General features: G+C 36.4%; 1 pseudogene; it reads left to right on the forward strand.

Moving 5' to 3' along the window:
• Positions 1 to 2182: 2182 nt before the first annotated feature.
• Positions 2183 to 13293, forward strand: LOC101103488 (eukaryotic translation initiation factor 3 subunit F-like; annotated as a pseudogene).
• The last annotated feature ends 2401 nt before the right edge of the window (positions 13294 to 15694 follow it).

The raw sequence follows: 15694 nt of genomic DNA on the forward strand, positions 1-15694 counted from the left end.
TGAAAAATGTGGCTGGTAGCTTGATAGGGATTGCATTGAATTTGTAAATTGCTTTGGGTAGTATACTCATTTTCACTATATTGATTCTTCCAATCCATGAACATGGTATATTTCTCCATCTATTAGTGTCCTCTTTGATTTCTTTCATCAGTGTTTTATAGTTTTCTATATAGGTCTTTAGTTTCTTTAGGTAGATATATTCCTAAGTATTTTATTCTTTTCGTTGCAATGGTGAATGGAATTGTTTCCTTAATTTCTTTTCTACTTTCTCATTATTCGTGTATAGGAATGCAAGGGATTTCTGTGTGTTGATTTTATATCCTGCAACTTTACTATATTCATTGATGAGCTCTAGTAATTTTCTGGTGGAGTCTTTAGGGTTTTCCATGTAGAGGATCATGTCATCTGCAAACAGTGAGAGTTTTACTTCTTCTTTTCCAATTTGGATTCCTTTTATTTCTTTTCTGCTCTGATTGCTGTGGCCAAAACTTCCAGAACTATGTTGAATAGTAGCGGTGAAAGTGGGCACCCTTGTCTTGTTCCTGACTTTAGGGAAATGCTTTCAATTTTTCACCATTGAGGATAATGTTCGCTGTGGGTTTGTCATAGATAGCTTTTTATTATGTTGAGGTATGTTCCTTCTATTCCTGCTTTCTGGAGAGTTTTTATCATAAATGGATGTTGAATTTTGTCAAAGGCCTTCTCTGCATCTATTGAGATAATCATATGGTTTTTATTTTCAATTTGTTAATGTGGTGAATTACATTGATTGATTTGCGGATATTGAAGAATCCTTGCATCCCTGGGATAAAGCCCACTTGGTCATGGTGTATGATCTTTTTAATGTGTTGTTGGATTCTGATTGCTAGAATTTTGTTGAGGATTTTTATATACAAGCAACTTCTGCAGCTCAATTCCAGAAAAATAAATGACCCAATCAAAAATGGGCCAAAGAACTAAATAGACATTTCTCCAAAGAAGACATACGGATGGCTAACAAACACATGAAAAGATGCTCAACACCACTCATTATTAGAGAAATGCAAATCAAAACCACAATGAGGTACCACTTCACACCAGTCAGAATGGCTGCGATCCAAAAATCTGCAAGCAATAAATGCTGGAGAGGGTGTGGAGAAAAGGGAACCCTCCTACACTGTTGGTGGGAATGCAAACTAGTACAGCCACTATGGAGAACAGTGTGGAGATTCCTTAAAAATTGCAAATAGAACTACCTTATGACCCAGCAATCCCACTTCTGGGCATACACACCGAGGAAACCAGAATTGAAAGAGACACATGTACCCCAATGTTCATCGCAGCACTGTTTATAATAGCCAGGACATGGAAACAACCTAGATGTCCATCAGCAGATGAATGGATAAGAAAGCTGTGGTACATATACACAATGGAGTATTACTCAGCCGTTAAAAGAATTCATTTGAATCAGTTCTGATGAGATGGATGAAACTGGAGCCGATTATACAGAGTGAAGTAAGCCAGAAAGAAAAACACCAATACAGTATACTAACACATATATATGGAATTTAGGAAGATGGCAATGACGACCCTGTATGCAAGACAGGGAAAGAGACACAGATGTGTATAACGGACTTTTGGACGCAGAGGGAGAGGGAGAGGGTGGGATGATTTGGGAGAATGAAAAAAAATAAAAATAAAAAATAAAAAATAAATGATCCTTGTACTGAGAACAAATTAAAGACAGGAGTAAAAGCAAAGAGACCAGTTACAAGGCTACTGAAGCAGTTCAGGCAAAAGACAATGGTTGCTTTTTGACAATAGCAGCAGTGAAAAGAAAAAAAGTGAAGACATTTCATATATTTTGAAGATAAGATTAATGCGATTTTATGGAAGAGAAAGAGCTAAATCAAAGATGAAACAGTTTGGGGGATAGATGGTAATTGAACTGGGAAGACAATGAAAGGAGCAGGTTTGGGTGTGAGAGAAGATTAGCAGCTCAGTTTTTAGACATTTTAAGTTTGAGATGCAGAGGAGAAGTCCAAATGGAAATATCAAAGATGTTGCTGAATAAATGATCCTGAAGCTCTAAACAAATACCTGGATTATAAAGATACTTCAGAAGCTCTTGGCACAAAGACAATATTTAAAGTAATGGTGATTAATGTGATCAGAAAGGACATGGTACTCAAGAGGAACCAATATGCCTGCCTTCCAGCATCTGAAGGTCAAGCACCGAGGAGCACCAGCAAAGAACATGGTGAGTCACTACAAGAAGCAAAAGGAAAACCACAAGTGGTGATGTCCTTAAAACTAAGAAAAGAATGAAGAGAATCCTGTTGTATCTGATGGTACTGAGAAGTTTCTATTGAATTCCAACAAACTGGATATCACTGAGACTCTGAACATAATCAGGAGTGGAGTGGTGAGGCCAGAAGCTGCAGCGTAATTATCTAAAAAGTAGCCAGCCACAGGAAAAGAGTAACACCTCTGATCTCTATCGGCAGTGAATCTTCATGTTTAGACAATGCTCCATATCTCTTTCAAAATTTCTGGTACTACCACCGTAATATTAAAACTGGGAATCTATGGCAAACTTCTTAATTTCGAAGTGATTCTTTCTGTAAGAAGTCTTAATTCTTCCTTTGGCAGTGCTTGTGTGCTAAGTTACTTCAGTATGTCCAACTATTTGCTACCCTGTGGACTGTAGCCCGCCAGGCTCTTCTGTCCATAGAATTCTCCAAGCAAGAAAACTGAAACTTATAACTGCAAATTAAAAGAGATGTCAATGGAGTACACTTAAATTCAATTTCATTTTTATAAGACAGTGTATTCTAAAATATTAATAGAAATGTTATTTCTTACTGTAAGAAAAAAAGATGGAGTAAATTATTCTGAAATCTAGCCAATCTGAAATTCATAATCACTTCATTTGTATGCGATTAAAGCAAATATTTTGGTAGGTTTAAAAAAGTCATTATTACTTTTAGGAAAGAAAAATAAACTAATGCTGAGATTAAGAGCAGAAGAGAAACTGAATCATCCAATCAATATCTAGGGTTATTTATGTAAATATATTCCAAAGTTATCAAGATCATGCAAACCAAACACCAAAAGAAAAAATATATATATATATATATATATCAGTCTAGCAAAATTAGAATATCATACACCGCTTTACCAGGATTTACTAATAATTTAGAAGTTTGACAGTATTTCTTAGTCTTGCTGATGGGGCAATAATGGGGTGACTGGAGGCAGTGGTTTTCTTCCCTGTGTCTCCTGTAACCAGCAGATTCCTTATTCTGCCACTTTATCTTGTGTAAATCTGAACTCCTTACTTAATCTTTTGAGTCTCAGTTTTCTCATTTAAAATAAAGATTTATTTATTTATACAACAGACATTTGTTGAACCCCTACAATTTACCAAAATTAGTATCTAAATCATAATATCCATATCATAGTCTGAGAATAAAAATTCCTGACAGAGTTAGTACTCAGGCATCATATTAAATATCAAATTGATATTTTTATGTGGACAAAAAACTGATATTTTTTCCTATATCAGGGTCTTTACACAAGCTGTTTACTCTGCCTTGAATACTCTTCATCTCCTTATGCCCCAATTTCACTTGACTAACTTATATGAATCCTTCTGATACCAGTCTTCCCTGCTCCTCTCACACTACATGAGGTCCCTAAGTTATAAAATATTCTAGTACCCTGTGCTTTTTCATCATACCATTTATCACAATTATAATTATTTGAGGAATTATTTACTTATTGTTTGCCTCCTCATTATTTTATTTACTTTGGTTAGGACATTATCTTGAGTAAGTGAATGAGCTGGAATTTCATTAGAGAAAAGGATGAAGGGGACTAATTCAAAGATGATTTCAAGCTTTCTAGATTGAACAATGTTGTCATTAATAAAAGAAAATAAGAGATAAGGGGGAAAAGATCATGAGCTTTTGTTTTGAACCTGCTGGAACAAAAGGGCCCGAAGAGAACATGGTCGGGGGCGGGGGCAGAAACTCAAGAGACAGCTGAAAATATGATAAGAGATGAGAACTGAAGGTTTTATGGGGTATTTTAGCCTGGGAGATCATGAAGGAAGGCTAAAAGCAGTATGTTGAAGAAAACAATGACGCACATGTCAAGGGTTGTGTAATGGTTAATTTGATGGGTCAGCTTGGCTAGGCCATGATACTCAGCTACTTAGGCAAACGACAGTCTAGATATTTCTGTGAAAGTGTCTTTTCTTTTTAGATGAGAGTAACATTTAAATCAGAGTGCCTCCTATAATGTGGGTGGGCCTCATTCAATCAATTGAAGGCCTTAATAGGAACAAAACCCCTTGTACTCCCCAAAAGAAGGAATTCTGCCAGCAGACTGCTTTCGCATTCAAACTGCAACAATTCCATTCTCCAGCATGCCAGCTCACCCAAAGATTTGGGATTCGCCAGTCTCCACAACTGTATAAGCCTATTCCTTGTTTAAAAAAAAAAAAAAAAAAAAAACTCTTTCTCTATCTAGATAAAAGGATAGATGGATGGATGGATGGATGGATGGATGGATGGATGGATGGACGGACAGGCAGACAGACAGATATATATATAGAGAGAGATAAACATTCTAATCGTTTCTGCTTCTCTGGCGAACACTAATGAATACAGGTGATTTTGAAAAGAGTAAAAGGGATAACTGATTTAAAATCAAATCACAAAAGAGGCAGAAAGTAAAATTCAAACGAATGACAATCAGTCCAGAATCTGTGGTTGTGAATTTTGAATTACTGATGATCTATGCCTGTGGCAACATTAGTATATAGGGGTTTCTGTGACAGATCTTTCATGAAAATAGAAAATAAAGTAAAAGAAAGGGTAAATTTAGGTGCTAGTTTGACTGATGAAATATTTACTCATAACTCTGTAAGCCTTAGGCAAAAGCAAGCAAGAAACTCTAGACCAAAATATTGAGGACTTTGTAACAGAATTTGTAATGTGAAGTAAACTAGACAGTGAAGCCAGTGACGGAGACAACTTCAGTTCCATTCAGCCATAAGCACATGGGAACTGCTGAGTCTGAAGTCCTTTTTCTGCCTGGTGTCCTAGATTTCAAAACAAAGAACGAGTGGCACAAATGTGGCAGAACATTGTAAGACTCGAATGGATGTTGCTAACCATCTACTCCAAATACTTTGTGCTCCTATAAAGTAAGTTCATTTTCCCAAGATGTTAGGTGACTAACCCAAAGTCATACAGGTACAATTTTTAGAAATAAAAAAAAATAAATAAGATACTAGCAGATCTTTTACAAAACAGTCTTACATTGCCAAAGATGAATTTAGGTAAATCCCATACAATTGGAAGAATTCAATGAACATATAGTATTGGATGTAGAGCCCCAATGCTCACTATCATCCAGTAATATTCTAAATTTTTGTTGCCTTAATAATATGTAGATATATGACAAATAAAAGAATGAATATCATTTTCTAATTCACAAAAGACTTGCAATACTCTTATTTTACTTACATCATGCTCAGGTGAAACGTAATGGTTCTCTAAGGTCATTAAGTTCGGAAGACTTCAACTGGAAGCCAGGTTTTCTGACTTTTATCAGCACCCTTTTTGACACATTCCTATTTAGACCTAAAGTCATATAATTAATCTGTATGGCAGGATAAGACCTCAGGCTTGAGCAATGTGGACAAGTGGTTTAATTTCCTGGCTGACTTGATAAAACAGGACAGTTAAACAAAAAATAAAGCCTCTAACCTGTTTTATTATTTGGGTTTTGGAGTCTTCAACATCACCAAACTATTAAGTAAAAGCAGCCAAGCTTTTGTATTCCTGATTTATAAGAAACTAAGACATAATTTTTTCTCAGAAGAAGTGCAATGAGTAAATGCAGAAGTAAATCTGTATAAATGAAGCATATGTTTTTATAGCATTCAAAATCTTATTTCAGATTATGAGAATATGAATCCATTCTTAAATTTTTTATTTAAAAAAAAACAAGTTATTCCCTTGTTTCCTAATGAAGCAATAAATCCTTCAGGACAAGGCATATCCACAGAATATGACACTTTGCCTTCAGATTCACATGGCATTGTGATAAATCCATCAGTATGTGCAGTGATGACAGAAGTGATAAAGAGATCATCATGGTTTTTACTGCCTATATTTTATTGTTTGTTACAGCCATCTTCTATTTCTGGAAAACATTCCCAGCTGCCTGCAGCAGAACTAGGAGTCAGAGTTGGAAAATATGTTGTTTTTCTCAGAGTTTACAACCTATCTTGCCTACCACTAATTATGCAGTAGAGATAGGCAGAAATAATACTAGAAAACATGTCTTGAACACTGGTTTCATTATAATAACCTTATTTCTGATCTTTCTTATTTCAGGGTTTCCGAAGACTCATTAAAAATGTCTTTTCTGCAGTGTTTTATAACCTTTTGACATTTTCTTCTTATACCAGTCATGTCAATTTTTTTTCCTTAAGCCTATAAATAGGAAGGTTGAGAAGGAAGAAATGGACACATTAACCTCTGTACATTTGGAACCTGACAATCAGATTTGAGGTAGGGCGATTATATCATTACTTTGGTTTTTATTTTCTTTTAAGGGTATATTATAAGATGACTAAAGCATGCCATGTAAATTCTGTTATCATCTTAATCATCAGTGAAATACACATGCATTTCATATATAATATATTTACAACTGATACAACAGTAACAGGGAACTGTGTTCTTTTGCATGACTTTTTTTCTGAGGACAACACTAGCTGCTTTTAAAATAGTGAAGCATTTTCATAGTTGTTAGTATGATCTACAATTATATTTTTCCAGGGAAAAGAAGACAAACCATAAATAACACAAAATCCTAGACCTTTTGATCACTTTTATGAGTCTAGCTTAACCCTGAAAGTTAAAGTAGCTCAGTTGTGTCTGACTCTTTGTGACCCCATGGACTATACAATCCATGAAATTCTCCAGGCCAGAATACTGGAGTGGGTAGCCTTTTCCTTCTCCAGGGGATCTTTCCAACCCAGGGATCGAACCCAGGTCTCCCACATTGCAGGCGGATTTTTTACCAGTTGAGCCACCAGGGAAGCCCAGTTTAACCCTAGTTTATTATTATTGTTGCTTTATATTTCTATGTTTCAGTTATTTTTCCCTCTATAAAATGATAAAATGCATTATAATTATTTGCTTTCTGTATTACTTGAATTTAGTTATAAATTTACTGTATTCTCATTATATGAGATAATTTTTAATAAATAACCTATAATGAATAACAATAACCTATAAGGTTAATGTTAATCAATAGTTAACACATCCAATCATTCATCCTTTACCACAACTATTATGCTGATTAAAATTTTCTTTCTTTTAATAACCCTTCCCCACCATTTCTTACAGGTCATATCTGATCAGACAAATGCATGGAAGAGAAATAATGAAGCAAAATACTTCACACACAGAGTTAATCAGCCCTAATTAAAAAGTGACTATCATACAGAAATATACTAATTGAAAATTCATATTTATTATTAGAATAACCTCTTTCTGAGTATCACATTCTCCTCAAAGATCATCATTTTTATTCATATAAGAACAGTACATTTTTTATAACTTATAAATAGTCCTTAAGAAATGTATTATAATGTGAAAGAAGATATTTCTTATAAATAGAGACAGTTTGACATTTACAATTAACTGAATCACACGTCAAAAAAGCGAAGCTAAGGTAGGGAGGTTTACTGAGTCTACAAACCATTCAAACTGATGCCTTGACTGAAGAAATAGGCATAACTTATGTTATCAAAGCTACATCAAACATTACTATTGCAATGAAAGAAAAAAAGACATTTCAATTAGAAATAGTGGTCTGTGGTCATTTAAATGTCTCTAATACCAAAACTAACTGATAAATTAACTGTATGAAATACTCATCTAAAATTAAGATAAAAAAATTAAAACTAATAAAATATCAGACTGGGTAGCTTAAACAACAGAAATTTATTTTTCACAGCTATGAAAGCTGGAAGTCCAAGATCAAGGTGCTGGCAGCTTTGGTTTATTGTGAGGGCCTCTCTCCTTTTCTAGCACAATGCCTTCTTGCTATGTCCTCAAATAATCTTTTCTCTGTACACATCCATCCCTGGTGTCTCTTTGTTTGTACTAATTTTTTATAAGGACATCAGTCAGATTCAATTAGGACTCACATTTATGGCCTCATTTTAACTTAATTACTTCTTTAAAGATATTCTTTCCAAATAAAGTCACATTCTGAGATGCTGGAAATTAGGACTTTAATATATGAATTTTGAGGGAACACAATTCAGCCCATAAATAGAAATATACCCAATAATAAATGTTGTATTGCTTTTCCAAAATATTACTTGAACAACTTTTGCATATAATGAACTACTTTTTCAAAGACTCCGTTTGCAAAAGCATTCTGTAATTTTTTAAGTGTAACTCTGTATGAACCCTTGCCCGGAGAATCCCAGGGATGGGGGAGCTTGGTGGGCTGCCGTCTATGGGGTCGCACAGAGTTGGACACGACTGAAGCAACTTAGCAGCAGCAGCAGCAGCTGTATGTACCCTAGAGCCAAATTGCAACATTACATAAACCCACTTTTCATCAAGTTTTTTATTTTAGTGAAAGCTATCTCTTCTTCACGTTCAGTTTTCTTGTTTTGCTAATTTCCATTAGAGAAGTATTCCCAAATCCTGAAATCTTCTCTAATAGTCAAACATTATGACTTGTCCTTTATTTTCTTAAAGATTCAGTGGAATCCATGCTGTTCAGTTAAGTTCAGTCGCTCAGTCGTGTCCGACTCTTTGTGACCCCATGAATCACAGCATGCCAGGCCTCCCTGTCCATCACCAACTCCTGGAGTTCACTCAGACTCATGGCCATCGAGTCAGTGATGCCATCCATCCAGCCATCTCATCCTCTGTCATCCCCTTCTCCTCCTGCCCCTAATCCCTCCCAGCATCAAAGTCTTTTCCAATGAGTCAACTCTTCGCATGAGGTGGCCAAAGTACTGGAGTTTCAGCTTTAGCATCAGTCCTTCCAAAGAAATCCCAGGGCTGATCTCCTTCAGAATGGACTGGTTGGATCTCCTTGCAGTCCAAGGGACTCTCAAGAGTCTTCTCCAGCACCACAGTTCAAAAACATCAATTCTTCGGCACTCAGCCTTCTTCACAGTCCAACTCTCACATCCATATACGACCACTGGAAAAACCATAGCCTTGACTAGATGGACCTTAGTCAGCAAAGTAATGTCTCTGCTTTTGAATATACTATATAGGATGGTCATAACTTTTCTTCCAAGGAGTAAGCGTCTTAATTTCATGGCTGCAATCACCATCTGCAGTGATTTTGGAGCCCAGAAAAATAAAGTCTGACACTGTTTCCACTGTTTCCCCAATCTATTCTTTGCAGCCAACGATGGAGAAGCTCTATACAGTCAACAAAAACAAGACTAGGAGCTGACTGTGGCTCAGATCATGAACTCCTTATCACCAAATTCAGACTCAAATTGAAGAAAGTAGGGAAAACCGCTAGACCATTCAGGTATGACCTAAATCAAATCCCTTATGATTATACAGTGGAAGTGAGAAATAAATTTAAGGGCCTAGATCTGATAGATAGAGTGCCTGATGAACTGTGGAATCCATGCTGAGCATTCCTTAAATATTTTTCAGAATACCTTTATCTCTAACCTATAATAATGAAGTCTTTCCAATGATATGCAGACAATATTTCTTGCCACTGTGCTTCCCATATGTGATATTTTTAGTGACAATTTTTCAGATTATAATTATTTGGTCACCTTACTCATCTGGCCTTTCCAGTTTGAGCTGCTTTTTCTACTGAGTCTCATAAAATGCATAGGTTATATATCAAAATTACATTATCTGAATGAAGTGAGGATCACAGGTACAATATTAAGTTACTATATCAAAATAAGACAATTTTCACTGATAGGAAAAGTCAGATTAAATTATGCATAGCTGAAAATGCCTATGCCTTTGAACTGAATTGGACTCAAAACCACCAAAAACTGGCCTTTGTGTGTCATTTACAGTGGGTTGCTCATGTATGATATAAATGCTTAATAGTACTTACATCTACTTAAAAGACACTAGTTTTTATTCTTCTGAAACTGAGCAGGACCCTGCAGAGCCCTAAGTACAAAAGCTCCTTTAGTTCCTCCTTTCTTTTTTGTAGAAAAAGGCTTTAGTCTTCCAAGGTCTTCCCAGAGTTCCAACAAGCAGTTAACTGAATAGAAAAATGAGGGAATGTGGAAACAAAAGAAAAGTAGCCAAACAAGAAAAGCACTGAGATTTTAAACAAAAATTCAGGGGGGAAAAAAAAAAAACCAACGAAGTCCTGGACAACTCCTCATAACAATCTGACTCATATTTGTGAGATATGCAAACACAATGACTCTCTGCAACCCAGATGTATAATAGGGACTAGGTACCAACCACAAGTACATAAACCCCAGACTGGTTGGTGCCAGAAGACTAACAATTAAGATTCCCAAAACATCACCTTGTTACCTCACTACCAACTAATCAGAGGAAAGTCATAATTCTGTAATAGTCCTCACCTCAAATGTTGCCTTTAAAAACTCTTTCCTGGGGAGTTCCCTGGTGGTTCAGTGTTTAGGACTCAGCACTTTCAATACCATGTCAGCTGTTCAGTCATGTCTGACTCTTTGCAACCCCATGGACTGTAACCCACCAGGCTCCTCTGACCATGGGGATTCTCCAGGCAAGAATACTGGGGTGGGTTGCCATTTCCTTCTCCAGGGTATCTTCTCTACCCAAGGATCAAAACCGGTTCTCCTGCATTACAGACAGATTCTTTACTCTGAGCCATAGTCCAGGTTCAATCCCTGATTGAGGAACAAAGATACTGCATGCTGCACAGCACAGCAAGAAACAAACAAAAATAAAAACCTTCCCTGAAAGCCATTGAGAAGTTCAGGTCTTCTGAACACATCTACCTGTTTTCCTTGCTTGGCACTCTGTAATAAACACTGTACTTTACCACAACCTGGTGTCAGTGGATTGGCTTTGCTGTATGGCAGGTGAGAGTACCCAAGTTCACATCAATAATAATTCTTTGCATGAAACTTAGAAAACCACATCTGTTTAACTTCAAACCATGTGACAGTGAAGTGCCTAAGTTACAGGAAAAGGTAGGAAAAAAATTAACTTCTTATATAGCTTGTTTTCTACTAGATTAAGGAGAGACCTATAGTTCAGGGCCACTGACTGACATTGTTTTGTGTTACAAGAGGGTGCTAAATTGTCACATGTGGTTTTTTTTTGCAGCTTTTGCTAGTTGGAAAAAAATTACTCCTTCCTTAAGTGTTGAATGACAAAGCCTCCTAACATCATAAAACAAAATATCTTTTACAAGTAAAATAATTCCTCTGAATGATTATTGTGCATGCATGTGAAGTCACTCAATTGTGTTTGACTCTTGCAATCCATGGACTGCCAGGCTCTTCTGTTCATGGGATTATCCAGGCAAGAATATTTGAGCAGGTTACCATTTCCTCCTCCAGGGGATTTTCCCAATCCAGGAATCAAACCCATGTCTCCTGAGTCTTCTGCATTGGCAGATAGATTCTTTACCACTGAGCCACCTCAGAATCCCCTGAGTAATTACAGAAGTGTACAAATCAAAAGGGACTTCAGAAATACTGGTTGGAGGATACAGAGCCAACAAATTCAACACATGGTAAATTTTAAACATTTCAAGTTTTAGTTCCCTTCTCTCAAGATAGTGTCATGTGGTGCTCTACCAGTTCAACAGGGACACTGGGTAAGAAATTTTCAGTAAGGGGTACAGTAGAGCAGGTAATATTGGTTTCTGAAGAAATAGTATAAAAAGATTCACGTTATAAAAATTTTGCATACAAAAGAACCCTTAGAGAATAATAAGTAGGTTATAAAAGATAGCAATAAAAGGAACATTCATAAAGTCACCATCTAACTTAAGAAATGGAATATTACAAATACAATAGAAAGTGCTCTTTGATCTCATTTTCCAGCCTCCTTATCCCAAATTGTGTCTCAATTGATCCATCCTCCTTATTAGATATCTATCTTCCTTAATAAGACCTAGTGCTGTATCTAATAAGCACTGCATTTTGAAGTAGTAGCAAATGAAAACATATTGAGATATTTACATCAGTTGTAATGTGATATGAAAACATCTCTGGTTTAAAATGTTGACAAACTCATAATTACTGCTAATACCACTGTGATTGATTATTTTCATTCATAATTGAATATTCAATTTCAGTTAGAGTAAAAAATATATATATTTTTTCCATTTAAAGATAAATTCTGCTCTCTCGACAAGATGGCCACACCGGCAGTACCAGGTGGTCCGGCTGCACCCAGTCATTTTGGCCTCCATTGTGGACAGCTACAAGCGACGCAACGAGGGAGCTGCCCGAGTTGTCGGGACCCTGCTGGGAACCGTTGACAAGCACTCAGTGGAAGTCACCAATTGCTTTTGAGTGCCACACAATGAGTCAGAAGATGAGGTGGCTGTTGACATGGAATTTGCTAAGAACATGTATGAGTTGCACAAGAAAGTCTCTCCAAATGAGCTCATCCTGGGCTGGTACGCTACAGGCCATGACATCACGGAGCACTCAGTGCTGATCCATGAGTACTACAGCCGAGAAGCCCCCAACCCCATTCACCTCACAGTGGACAGTAGCCTCCAGAATGGCCGCATGAGCATCAAGGCCTATGTCAGCACTTTAATGGGTGTTCCTGGGAGGACCATAGGGGTGATATTCACCCCTCTGACAGTGAAATACACATACTACGACACTGAACGCATTGGAGTTGACCTGATCATGAAGACCTGTTTCAGCCCCAATCGCGTGATCGGCCTCTCCTGTGACTTGCAGCAAGTGGGCGGGGCTTCCGCTCGCATCCAGGAAGCCCTCAGCAGAGCGTTGCAGTATGCGGAGGACGTGCTGTCTGGAAAGGTGTCAGCCGACAATCCCGTGGGCCGCTTCTTGACGAGTCTGGTTAACCAAGTACCCAAAATAGTTCCCGAGGACTTCGAGACCATGCTCAACAGCAACATCAACGACCTGTTGATGGTGACCTATCTGGCCAACCTCACACAGTCACAAATTGCCCTCAATGAGAAGCTTGTGAACCTGTGAAGGGGCCGCGGGCAGCCCTCCTGCCACGCTGGGCCCCAGGCAGGCCCGGGACCCAGAATGGAGTGAAGGAGAAATGGTGTCTTTGTGGTCTGAGTCACACTAAGTCAATCAACTGCTTGTGACTCTAAATAAACATAGACTACCTTTTGTAAGTGAAAAAAATAAATAAATAAAGATAAATTCTGTCTCCAGATATCAGGTTAAGAAAATGTGCTCTAAATAGAGCAGAACTAGCAAAATCCCAGTTGATAAAAGAATCTAGCCCAGAGATTTGTCTTCTTTGTATATCAGAATTTACTAGATGCTGAAACGGAATACATGTTTAATATCTCTATGAAGGTTCTTCATACTCTACTAATAGACCTATCCCTCTCTATTACACAGGACGCCTTTTCTTAAGAAGCCCCCCGACATATTTGAGTGTGAGATTACTACTCTGGAAGAATGACAGGGAAACCTGGGGTAATGCTGCCTGGTAATAGCAGGGGGCACAACTTAACAAAAGTGACTAAATATATACATGTTGATCTTAAGAGTAGAAGGCTGAGCAGCAGTTCAGAAAATTATTGATGGAACAGACAACTGATATTCTCTATGTTAATTCTTTCTTAGAAATAAATTTAAAATGAAAAAATTTAAGTGTTTTAACTTAAAATGCAAAATAAAACTTAAGATATTGAAAAATGTAAGTCTAGTATCTTAACACTACAAATTTTGTCTATCAACCATTGTCCATATTTATTTAAATGATGGCCATCATTATATATATAATTTTCATATTTTACTTTTATTTCCTGTATATTTCTCATTTGTACTTATTAAAAACAGTTATAAATGGAAAATCAAAAAGAAAGGGAATCTTTATACATTTAGGAAAAGAAAACCAATGACTGAACTCAGTTACATTTCTTGAAAGAAACCAAGCAAAGAATTAAAACCCTACTACCTTTATGCTCAAAGCTGAATCATCAACCATCAAAAATATTCTCTGCCATCTAGTCCATCAGTTGTCCACTATAGAGGCATTTCTTTCAAAATAAGGTTTGATTCTAACAATGGTAATAGAAGCAAAATAATTTTTATATGATGGAAATAAAAACATGCTTGAAATGATATTGAAGAATGTACACAACCTCCCCTAGGTTGGAGGAAGGCAAATATTTACTCAGCATCTATTCTATATTAAACTATCATAAATTGATGATCTCACTTCTATAAATTAGGAAATGCAATTTTTCTACCATACTGATCCTAAGTAGCAGAGGTGAGATTATATTTATATATTGTGTTGTATTCCATCATCTGACTCTAAAATGAGTTAAGATTAGAATGCTTCACCTTAATTACCATGTAGGCAACAAGGAAAGAAAAACAAGATAAGAGTCTCTGTACTAAGTTCATTATACAACAGATAAAGAATAGTCATAACAACAAATCCTTTCAATGTATGCTCAAGTTGCTATGGAGACACAAGCACCATATGGTTCTCCAGAGTCCTTTTTGTCTACATTATGCTGTCATTCACCAGAGAATATGCCTGCTAATACATGCACTACAGTCCACAGAGTATAAAAATGATTATGTTTCAGTCATAAGTTTCCTCCAAAAGGTGCTATTCTTCTTAAGATGATACCACTAGTGATGCAAAATCGAAGATATGTATATTTTCATTTATCTCAGGGTTATGAGTAAACTTAATCAATGTTCTAACAAAGCTTCGAAAATTAAAGAAAAATTGGAATTGTAACTTCCATATTTGGTAAAAATTTTCTGTATGGGAGGTATCACCTAATAGTCTGTTTTCAATCATAGCAGATATAATTTCTGAAACTACACATGATTCTATAATTACATGTCCTTTTGACAACTTTAAACTGAGATTGTCTCCAAGGCATATGCTGCATACAGAATCCCAAGCAATTTATATTCTAAGTAGTTATGTCTGGTATTTATAAATGCATGTATTTCCTTCTTTAAGTTAGAGATGCTTCCACATTAGCTTTTTCCCATTACAAAGTTTTCAGATGGTTAATCCTTTTCTTATTCCAGTATACCATATGATATTTTGATTAATTTTTCTTGGTACATGAAATTAATAAAAAGAGAAATGTATTGGTACTGGTTACAGCTTGTCTTTTATATGGGCATGGTGTCAGTTTCTTTGTTCTGGCATAGTGCTAAATTACATGGAATGCCTGAGAAAGCATTAATAATAGTCTAGAAATAAATTTTCAACACCTACAAGAGGGATTGCCTAGCAAATGCATTTTTAGTTAACTAAATCTATGTCTTAATTCATACTTCCTTAGTTTTTACCTAATGTTCTTTTTCTGTTCCAGGACACCACACTACATTTAGTTGTCATTCCTCCCTAGGTTCCTCTCGGCTGTGACATCTTCTCAGGCTTTTTTTGTTTTTGATAACCTTGTCAGTTTTGAGGAGTACTGGTCAGGTAATTTTTTAGAATTTCCTGCAATT

This window comes from Ovis aries, chromosome 4, assembly GCF_016772045.2.
Source record: "Ovis aries strain OAR_USU_Benz2616 breed Rambouillet chromosome 4, ARS-UI_Ramb_v3.0, whole genome shotgun sequence".
Classification (NCBI taxonomy): Eukaryota; Metazoa; Chordata; class Mammalia; order Artiodactyla; family Bovidae; genus Ovis; species Ovis aries.